Genomic DNA, 10676 nt, shown 5'->3' with positions numbered 1-10676 from the left:
GGGACAGGGACTGTGTCCAACCTGATTTGCTCATATCCACCCCAGTGCTTAGTTCAGTGGCTGGCACATAGTAAGCCCTTAACAAATACCACAGTTATCATTGCTATTATTAATAAACTAAAATTAGAGTGAAGGGATTAGAAAAGAAGGTCAGAGAAGGGCAGGATTGCTCAAAGGACAACGATAGTGAGTTTGTTTATTGCCAAGGTGATGGATAATTGGGCAAAGCAAGAGGGCATTATGACACACTCAATAGTGCGTCAGGAGGCAATCTTGAAATTCTACCTTAAGTTGTCCAAGGTCTGGAGTCTCCCAACAGAAGCGATGGATAAGCTTGGCCTGAGGCTTGGGTTCTGATTTTGTGTCCCTTCAGACAGGGTCTCTGCAAAGAAGAATTGGCTGCAGGAATAGTGGTTAGGCAGTGCCACCCACACGTCCTGTTCCCTGCCAGTCACGTTCCCGCCCACGCACGGAGGGCCACGGCTGAGAAGGACGGCAAGCGTTCAGCAGTCCGAGGGAGCAGAGTCAGAGATGAAGAAGGTAAAATAAGCACTTCAAAACCGCTGTTGCTCAGCAGTATTAGGGAGGCAACTTTAAGAAGAGCCAAGGGACAGGGACAGAGTCCCATCTGATAATCCTGTGTCTACCCCAGCGCTTAGTACAATGCCTGGCACCTAGTAAGCACTTCACAAATACCTTAAAAAATTACTGGCATTTATTAAGCATTAAGCAAAAGGTGGATGCAATATTCATTCATTCAGTCAGTCATGCATTCAGTCATATTTAGTGAGCACTGTACTCAGCGCTTGGGAGAGTACAATATGACAGTAAAGAGACACATTGCCTGCCCACAACAAGTTTACAGTCTAGAGGGCAGGAGGACTGACATTAATATAAATAAATACATTACAGATATGGATGTAAGTGTTGTGGGGTCAAGAGGGGGAAGAACAAAGGGAGTAAGTCAGGGTGACGCAATAATAATTGTAATAATGGTATTTATTAAGCCCTTACTGTGTGTCAAACACTGTCCTAAGAGTTGGAATAAATATATGATAATCAGGTCGGTCAGGTCCCACATGGGGCTCACAGTGTAGGTAGGAGGAAGAACAGGTCATTGAATTCCTGCCTCCCTACCTCCACCATCTTTGCTGCCCAGATTACCTTTTTAAAAAACATCATTCTGAACATGTCTCTCTACCCATCAAAATTAGCCATTCGCTTTAAGACATTTCCAACAGCTCTTTCCCTCTTGTTCCTCCAACTCTCTTCTTCAGTACACCTCAGGTTGCACCCTTCATACCTCCACAGATGGTTCTCAACTCCCAATCTTCTGACCCTGGTTCATGCCCTTTCTCCTGCCTAGATCTCCTTTCTCCCTTCAAATCTACCAGAACATAGCTCTTCCCACCTTCAAATCCCTTCTGAAATCCCAACTCCACTAGACTTTCTTTAATTTATTTTCTCTACAGGTAGCTTCCTTCCTACTCTCATCTCGGCATGTTTCCCATTTCTAAGCCCTTTTGCTCTCAGTAATTCCTGTTGCATTTTGGTACAACTATGGAGTCAGGAAAGAGAAAGCTAATAAGTGCCCGCTTGCCACAAACGCTATTGTGTGAAGGATGAGAGAAAGGTGGCACTCCTAATTCTTGAAGTCTACTGTAGTGGGCTCCCCCATGGCTGAATGCCAAGCAAGCACGTCCTAAGGAGATAAAAGACATTCATTCCTGTCTTTATCTTATAATTAACATCAATGACCAGCTTTCCAAATCCTGTAGTATTTGTTAAGTGCTCAATATGTGCCAAGCACTGCACTAAGATCTGCAGTGGATACAAAATAATCAAGTCTCACATGGGGCTCACAGTCTAAGTAGGAGAAAGAACAGGTATTGAATCCCCATTTTGCAGATGAGAGAACTGAGGCAAAGAGCAGTTAAGTGACTTGCAAAGGTCACACAACAGACAAATGGCAGAGGCAGAATTAAAACCCAGGTCCTCTGACTCCCCGGCCTTTGCTCTTTCCACTAGGCCACATTGCTCCTCCAAGATTATGACTGGGCACAGTCCCAGTTGCACACAGGGCTCACAGTCTATTTTATTCCCATTTTACAGATGAGGAAAATGAGGTCAAGAGAGGTTAAGTGACCTGCCCAGTGTCACACAGTAGGCCAGTGGTAGATCTGGGATTTGAACCCTAATCTCCTGAATCCTAATCCCATAAGAATCACCTAAATTCTTCTCTTCAGGCTACAGCTGGTGTTGCTGCTTTGAGTTTTCATGACTTTAGAGGGAAGATGCCACTAACTGCTCCTGAGGCCGGTAGCCTCCTCCATCCAGGTGAAATCTGCCCAGATTATCTGTCCCCCTGAAACGGAAGAGAAGGCACATAGCACAGAAACTAAGTCCAGTACTGAATGAGAACTAAAAGAGATCGTATTAATTAAATGATATAACAAATGCTACCTTTGGGGAAAAAATAAATTGAAAAGAAAAGGAAAAATATACAAAGATATATAAATGAGAGACAAAATAAAAAACATCTAGTCCTGGTTTTCTGGGCAGAAGTCAATGATCCGATGGATTGATTATATGCAACCTGAGTTTCTATGTAAGGGAGTAATTATTTTAAAGCTGAAAAACAAGTAGAATAGATGTATCTTAGCTTTAACTCTGTAGAGTGTCTTCAACAGAGGCCCCAGAAAATCTTGTTTGTGCTTTCTTGGCCTTTTAGCAGAAGAGCATTACATTGGTTGTGGTGGATGGACAAAAAAAACAGTCAGGTGAAAAACCCTAGATAAGGCTCGAAGACTGAAAGAAATAACTGAAAGATGTGTTGTGGAGCTGGGGTGAGTATTAAAGGGCTTAAGGGATATACAGCTAAGTGAATTCAATGGTATTTATTTAGCACTTGCTGTGTGAAGAGCACTGTCCTTAGCTCTTGGGTGAGTTCAATATAACAATAAACAGACACATTCCCTGCCCACAGTGAGTTTATAGTCTAGAGGGTGCATAATCGACAGTGAAGAGAGCGCAGGTAGGGGAAATGACGGCTTATTATTGGGAAAGCCTCTGGAAAGAGATGTGATTTTAGAAGGGACTTGAAGGTGGGGAGAGTAATGGACTGTCCGATATGAAGGAGGAGGGAGTTCCAGACCGGACGTATGAGGAAGAAGAGACAGTTGTTGTCTGCATTTGGGAAATATCTTGGAACATTTCTATTTAGCATTACTTTTAAAACCAATCAAATTAGCACCTGCCTGAACTTCACTTCTCAAGTGTGCTAAAGGCTATCGACCCAAGTCCAACTCCTCACCTGCCTTGAGCTCCCTTCCCCTTATCTGCAACCGGCAGATAATGTTTTCTCCATCTTCAAAGCCCTTCACATCTCCTCCAGTAGATCTTTTCCCAATTAATCTCTTAACTCTCTACTTTGGATCCCACGACTCTTATTTCCAAGCACTTAACACCCCACAATCCACATAGCACTTAGGTACTTATATACAGGATGTTTTTATTCCCTCCTATCAGTAATTTATTTAAATGTCTGTCTCAGCCCCCCCCCCCCCCACACACACACTAGATTGCAAACTCCTTGAGGGCAGGGATCTCATCTTTTAATTCCATCCATAGCACTTAGGTACTTATATACAGTACGCTTTTATTCCCTCCTATCAGTAATTTATTTAAATGTCTGTCTCACCCTCCACACACACACTAGATTTCAAGCTCCTTGAGGGCAGGGATCTTATCTTTTAATTCCATCGCACTTTCCCAAGTGCTAAGTACTGTGATCAGCACAGCCTAAGTGCTCAGTAAATACTAATGATGGCCTATTCTTTTCCAGAGCTTAGTAATTAATCAATAGATCAAAATTTCCGGATGACAATTATCAGGAAATCCCTACCGCTGATCTGTTCAACAGAATGAAGGGGGAGGGAAGGAAGGGAAGAAATGGCAGGGGAATTTAAGCTCAACCTCTACTGAGAAGCAGCGTGACTCCAAGAGGCCTTTCCTGACTAGGCCCTCTTTTCCTCTTCTCCCATTCCCTTCCGCATCGCCCTGACTTGCTCCCTTTATTCATGCGAGCCCTGCTGCACTTATGTTCATATCTGTAATTTATTTATTTATATTAAAGTCTGTCTCCCCCTCTAGACTGTTAGCTGGTTGTGGACAGGGAATGTGTCTGTTACATCGTTGTACTGTATTCTCCTAAGCACTTAGTACAGTGCTTGGCATATGATAAGCACTCAATAAATATGATTGACTGACTGACTAATGGATAGAGCTCAGGCCTGGGAGTCAGATGGACCTGGGTTCTAATCCCAGCTCTGTCATTTGTCTTCTAGGTCACCTTGGGCAAGTCACTTCACTTCTCTGGGCCTCAGTTCCTTCATCTGCCAAATGGGGATGAAGACCAAGAGCCCCATGTGGGACAGGGACTGTGTCCCACCTGTTATGCTTGTCTCTATCCCAACATTTAGTTCAGTACCTGGCACACAGTAAGAGTTTAACAAATACTATAAAACAAAAATTATAATCAGGGTGGAATAGTCCTGAGTTCATCTGCAAAGCAGGGGTTGAATGACTTGACCAGAGCCACAACAGAGAGTAGAGACTCTGAGTAGCAAAGACTCCTGGACTGCCCACCTCCCTGCCAGCTTGTTTAGAGGTAAAGCATGCCAGACCAGCATCCAGGAGAACAATGACCACTCTGCATTCCACCCAGTGTTTTGTGAAATGACGTACACAGCCGGGTTAAATACCAAAGTGAAGGTTTTTGTGTGCAGGAGCATGTCTACCAACTTTGTTGTATTGTCCTCTCCCAAGCGCTTAGTTTAGTGTTCTGCACACAGTAAGTATTCAGTAAATACCATTGAGGAGGAGGAGGAGGTTTTAAATCCTCCTTACTCTCCCTCTTCCCCCTCCCTCCCTTGCACTGAGAAAGTCTGAAAACTTTTGGTGGCCTTTAGCTATTTCACAATCTTGACCTTCCATCTCCAGCCCCTGTACCATGGAGAAAAAAAACAACTTTCTCCACAAGGTCTTTGCTTTTGTTCACTGCCAGAGTGCTGCGGCTTTCTCTTCCCCCTCCTTTTTCTCCTCCTCCTCTTCCTTCTCTCTTCATCCTCTCCTCCTCCTCCTTCTCTTTCTCCTTCCCCTTGTCCTCCTCTTCCTCTTCCTTCTTCTCCTTCTCTCGTCCTCCCACTCCTCCTGTTCGTCTTCCTTCTCCTTCACCTCCATTTCTGCTGGCTCTTTTAAGGCTATGGAAGCACTGGTTGATATGAGCAGAATTGAAATCCAAACCTCAGGCTTGCTGCTAGCAGCTTCCAGATTCCCAGCTCGGAGACTAGGTCATCATGTTAATAAGGGCCTATCTGTAAATAGCGTCTCTCCCTCCCATCCTCCTATCCTCCCCTCTACCAGTCTCCTGTTTTTTCTCCTCAATGGCACAGATGCTGCTTTGAGCTGACTGAGACCAGGCAGCTATTAGCAGCAAATCCAGCAAGGGAAATTAATGAAGGGGACAACTAATAAAAGGCAGCTCAGGACAGCCAGACTAACTTGCTCCAAGCCGTAATTAACTTTTTTTTTCAACCCATGAAGGTAAATATGCCATCGGCACTGGTCCAGTCAAACTCTTCTTTATTAAAAAAAGAAGAGAGAGCAAAGCTATTCATGGGGAGCTAAGACCTAATCTATTTTTTTTCATGGAGAACAATTTTAAATCACTTGGTGTGAGATGTCTCCCGTTTTCTGACACGCAAATCAAGAGGCACCTTTAAAAGATCAGAAAGAAAGGAGCCAGATTTTTTTTTTAATAAAAGAGGCCAGAAAGACAAAAAGAAAAACCCCTACCTAGAAGCAGTTTGGAGTGGAGAAACTCTTTTGAAAGATTTGCTTTTAGGTGCCCATCTGATATTATTGGCTTCTCTTTCCAAGGGCTAAATGAGAAACAACCCTGAATCCATGGAGGACAACAAGCCCTCCTTGCCAGGGTGGCTCAGACTGTGTGAAGACGGTTCATTTTTGCTCGCTGTTATCCCAACGCTGCCCATGGAGGCTCAAAATATATTTCATTACTTGATATTTCAAGGTCCTAAATACCTTTTTGAAATTCTAGTCTTCTCAAAAGAAGCCTCACTTCAACAAATTCTCCCAAACATTTACGGAAATCTACTGCAAGGATGTCCAGATTTTTTTCTCTTCTATGAAATGTACATGTATAAGGCATTTTTATGTTGTTGGGCCACAATAGTGAAAAAGTACTGCAGAGGGGAAAATTTAAACTTTACACGAAAAACCTATGCTAAAGAGATTCTGCCTGAAACTTGTCTTACTCTTTATTATACTATAATCACAATCAAAATAACTTCTTGATTCCTCTTTCTCTACATTTACTGTTCAGTATATAGTTATAGTGAACGATCCTATCATGGGGTGCGCATCTTTACAAAGAAGTCCATAAATGCTTAACAAATACCAAAAGTGTTATTATTACAAACCTAGAAGTCGATTGAAGATGTTTCACAGAACCAATCAGTCAATCGATGGTAATTATTGACCACTTGCTGTGTGCAGAACACCGTACTAAGCGCCTGGTAGAGTTCAATACATTGGAGGTGGTGGACATATTCCCTGCCCACAAGGAGCTTGTAGTCTGTGTCAACCGTAACTTGATTGTCCACTGGACTGTAAGCTCCTTGAGGACGTGGATTAAGTCTATCCCTCGATCAATAGAGGGGCGGGTGAATAAAGGGTGCAAATTCATTCATTCATTCAATCATATTTATTGAGTGCTTACTGTGTGCAGAGCACTGTAAAAGCTTTGGGACAGTACAATATAACAGTAAACGGACACATTCCCCACAGTGAGCTTCAGTCTAGAGGGGGAGACAGACATTAATATGAATAAATAAATTACAGATATGTATATAAAGTGCTGTGGAGCTGCGGGGGGTGGGGGATGAATAAAAGGAGCGAGAGAAGGGGATGTAGAAGGGAATGGGTGAAGAAGAAAGGAGGGCTTAGTCATGGAAGGCCTCTTGGAGGAGATGTGCCTTCAGTAAGGTTTTGAAGGGCGAGAGAGTAATTGTCAGATTTGAGGAGGGAGGGCATAAGGTTTTGAAGGGCGAGAGAGTAATTGTCAGATTTGAGGAGGGAGGGCATTCCACCATAGAGGCAAATGGTAAGGTGATGGAGAAGAGAGTGAGAGAAGAGGAAATGAGGGCTTAGTCGGGGAAGGCCTCTTGGAGTAGATGTGCCTTCAATATGGCTTTGAAGGTGGGGAGAGTGATCGTCAGATATGAAGAGGGAGGGCATGCCAGGCCAGAGGCAAGATGTGGACTAGCGGTCGGCAGTGAGATAGACAAGATAGAGATACAGTGAGTAGGTTGGCATTAGACAAGTGAAGTGCGTGGACTGGGTTGTTGTAGGAAATCAGGGAGGTGAGGGAAAAGGGGGCAAGGCAATCGAGTGTTTCAAAGCCTACGGTAAGGAGCTTTTGCTGGATGTGGAGGTGGATGGGCAACCACCGAAGGTTCTTGAGACATGGGGAAACGTGTACAGAATAGTTTTGTGGAAAAATGATCCAGACAGCAGAGTGAAGTATGAATTGGAGTGGGAAGAGACAGGAGTCAGAGAGGTCAGCAAGGAAGGTGTTGAGAAATCAAGGTGGGATCGGATAACTGCTTGATAGCAGTTTTCCTCTCCAACGGAGAGGAAAAGGTGGATTTTAGCAATGCTGTGAAGGTTGCACTGACAGGATCTGGTGACATATCGAATATGTGGGTTGAATGAGAGATGGGTAGAGGCTAATGCCAAGGTTACAGGCTTGTGAGACAAGGAGAATGGCGGTGCTGTCTATAGTGATAGAAAGTTAGGGGCAGACAGGGTTTAGGTGGGAAGATAGGAAGATAAAGAATCTACCAACTCAACGGTGTTGTATCCTCCCAAGTCAGTGCTCGATAAATACCACAGATTGATTTGTTTGTTTTCAGCTTCTTAAGGTGATCGGCTTTTCTAATTGTCCTTTTTGGTGAAGCTCAGCAGAGTACGACTGAAGAGTGATAGGATGAAGTGGTGCAGAGAACATTTTTTCAGGGAGACTGTATTTTAGTGTCCTGCTTCCTGATTGGCGTAGGCGTCTGTCAGAGGGGAGGAGCACCTGGGTGTGCCGAAGGCTTGGCTCGCCCTTTTTCACCTTGCCACCTATCCACCCTTACGGTCAGTAAAGGACTGAGGTCAGAACTCCCAGGGTGGCAGTAGCGATAAGATTAGGAGTCAAGAGGCCCAAATTGTATCTGTTGATTGGGTGGCCAGACTGACATCCTGATTCCTGTATAGGCTTAGAAACAGGACAAGTAGTATTCATTCACTGGTTGTATTTTTTGAGTGCTTACTGTGTGCAGAGCACCGTACTAAGCACTTGGAAGAATACAACAATATCATCACTCTTGTCCACGTGATGTATTCTCATGAATACACACCTTGGGTTTGCCCAGGGCAGATTCGAACAAAAGTGGAAATTTTCTACACATAGTAAATTACTTCAATCCATCAATGCTATTTACTGAACACTTACCGTGTGCAAATTACCAAGCTCTTGGGAGAGAACAATGCAACAGAGTTGAAAGAAATGTTCCCTGCCCAAGAGCTTCCAGTCTAGAGACACTTCATCAGCATGGCCTAGTAGAGCACAGGCCTGAGAGTCAGAAAGTAATGGGTTCTAATCCCTACTCTGTCACGTGTCTGCTGTGTGACCTTGGGCCAGTCATTTCACTTCCTCTGTGCTTCAGTTAACTCCTTTGTAAAATGGGGATTAAGACTGTGAGCACGAAGTGAGACAGGGACCCGATTTGCTTGTATTCCCCTACAGTGCTTAGTACAATGTAAACACTTAACAAATACCATTATTATTATTATAATTAATTACTTTAGTGGTGACTCTGACCCTACGGTGAACCGGGGTGAAGAAAATTCACAGTTTTAGGAGTAAATGAACTCTTCAGGGGGTCAGGGCTTAAAGTGCAGCAGTTAGACAAAGTTTGGACTGATCTGACTCCCTTGGTGGTGAACAGATTCTGCCTAGGGCACAGAAGTGTCTGCCTCAGAGACCATCATATGTGTAAATGAGTGGGATTCAGGATGGTTCTGTGAGGGTCAAGAATCTTTTTTAAGAAGAAGAGGCAGGGCAGCGTGGTCTAACGGAAAAAGCGCCGGCCTGGGAGTCAGCATGACCTGGGTTCTAATTCCGGCTCTGTGATTTATCAGCTGTGTGACCTCGGGCAAGTCACTTAACTTCTCTGCCTCAGTTACTTCATCTGTAAAATGGGGATTAAGACTGTGAGCCCCAGGTGGGACAGGGACTGTGTCCAATCTGATTAGCTTGTATCCACCCCAGCCCTTAAAACAGTGCTTAATACACAGTAAGTGCTTAATTGTTATTATTATTTAGGGCAGCTCTGCCAGAAGCTTTCGGTCCACCCTCTTGATCATCATCATGAGCAGCAGTATGAGCAGTGATATTTATCGAGTGGCTACTCTGTGCCCAGCTCCCAACTAAGCACTTGGGGAAGTGCACAAGAAGCAAAAGAAATGGGGCCTGACCTCTAGAGTTGACAATTTAACACTCTCTCCACCCTAATCCTATTTTGGCAGATTTGGCTAAACTGGTAAAATGGAGTCCTGACATATTTAACCAGTTTTCCCTGCCCCTGCTGGGAAAAGGCTCAGAGTCAAAGACCAGATTTTATTAGTAATAGTAACAATAAAAACAATCATTATTAAGCACATAGTATGAGCTCAATATCTGCTAAGGCAGACTCAGTACAAACTGATCAGACACAGTCCCTGTCCCACATAGGGCTCATAGTCTAAGGGGTGGGAAGGACTGGTATTTAATCCCCATTTTGCAGATAAGGCACAAAAATGTCAAGTAATTTTTCCAAGGTCACTGAACTCAGATTTGAGCTGACCAAAGCCAGACCAGAGACCCTCGAGAACCTTCTTAACCTTCCTCTCCCACTTCCCCCTGCCCAGCTCAGACCTAAAACTTAAAACCTCAAAGCTAGATTTCCCTGGTCATTCGGCATTTCATCCATTCCCAAAGGACAAGAGATTTTGTGCAGAAGTACAAGAGCACTGTGCTTAGTACTTGGGAGAGTAAAATACATCAATACAGACATATTCCCTGTCCACAACGTGCTTATAGTCTAGAGGACACAGTCCCTATCCCACATGGGGTTCACGGTCTTAAGCCCCACTTTACAGATGAGGTAGCTGAGGCCCGGAGAAATGAAGTGATTTGCCCAAGGTAGCACAGCAGACAAGTGGAAGGGGCAGAATTAGAACTCAGGTCCGTCTGTCTCCCAGGCCCGTGCTCTATCCACTAGGCCAAAGTGCTTCTTAGGGCAGAGTTACATCTGTCCCAAATGAGGCAGCAGAATCAGACTTTTGGATAGAGCGGACAATGGGGTCCTCTCCAAACCAAAAAACCAAACTAGGGTCAGAAGGTGCCCTGAGGCCAGGTTGACTCTGAGCCCACCAGAGGAGTTTATGGTCTTCTCTCAGACTAGCTGAGGAAGTCTGAGCTCAACCTGCCCCAGGAAGCGGCCTGGCCTAGTGGATAAAGCACTGGGCCTGGGAGCCAGAAGGACCTGCCTTCTAATCCCTGATCT

The 10676-nt window shown here is 44.4% G+C and overlaps 1 long non-coding RNA gene across 1 annotated transcript; it reads left to right on the top strand.

Annotated features, from left to right (window-relative positions):
* The first annotated feature begins 261 nt into the window (after positions 1-261).
* On the top strand, positions 262-2550 carry LOC103170799. Its single transcript, XR_486404.3, has 2 exons — positions 262-540; positions 2247-2550. It is a non-coding gene; the product is annotated as an uncharacterized LOC103170799 (long non-coding RNA).
* Positions 2551-10676: the final 8126 nt, after the last annotated feature.

Source organism: Ornithorhynchus anatinus, chromosome 12 (assembly GCF_004115215.2).
Source record: "Ornithorhynchus anatinus isolate Pmale09 chromosome 12, mOrnAna1.pri.v4, whole genome shotgun sequence".
Taxonomy (NCBI): Eukaryota; Metazoa; Chordata; class Mammalia; order Monotremata; family Ornithorhynchidae; genus Ornithorhynchus; species Ornithorhynchus anatinus.
This window is presented reverse-complemented; position numbering and strand designations above follow the sequence as displayed.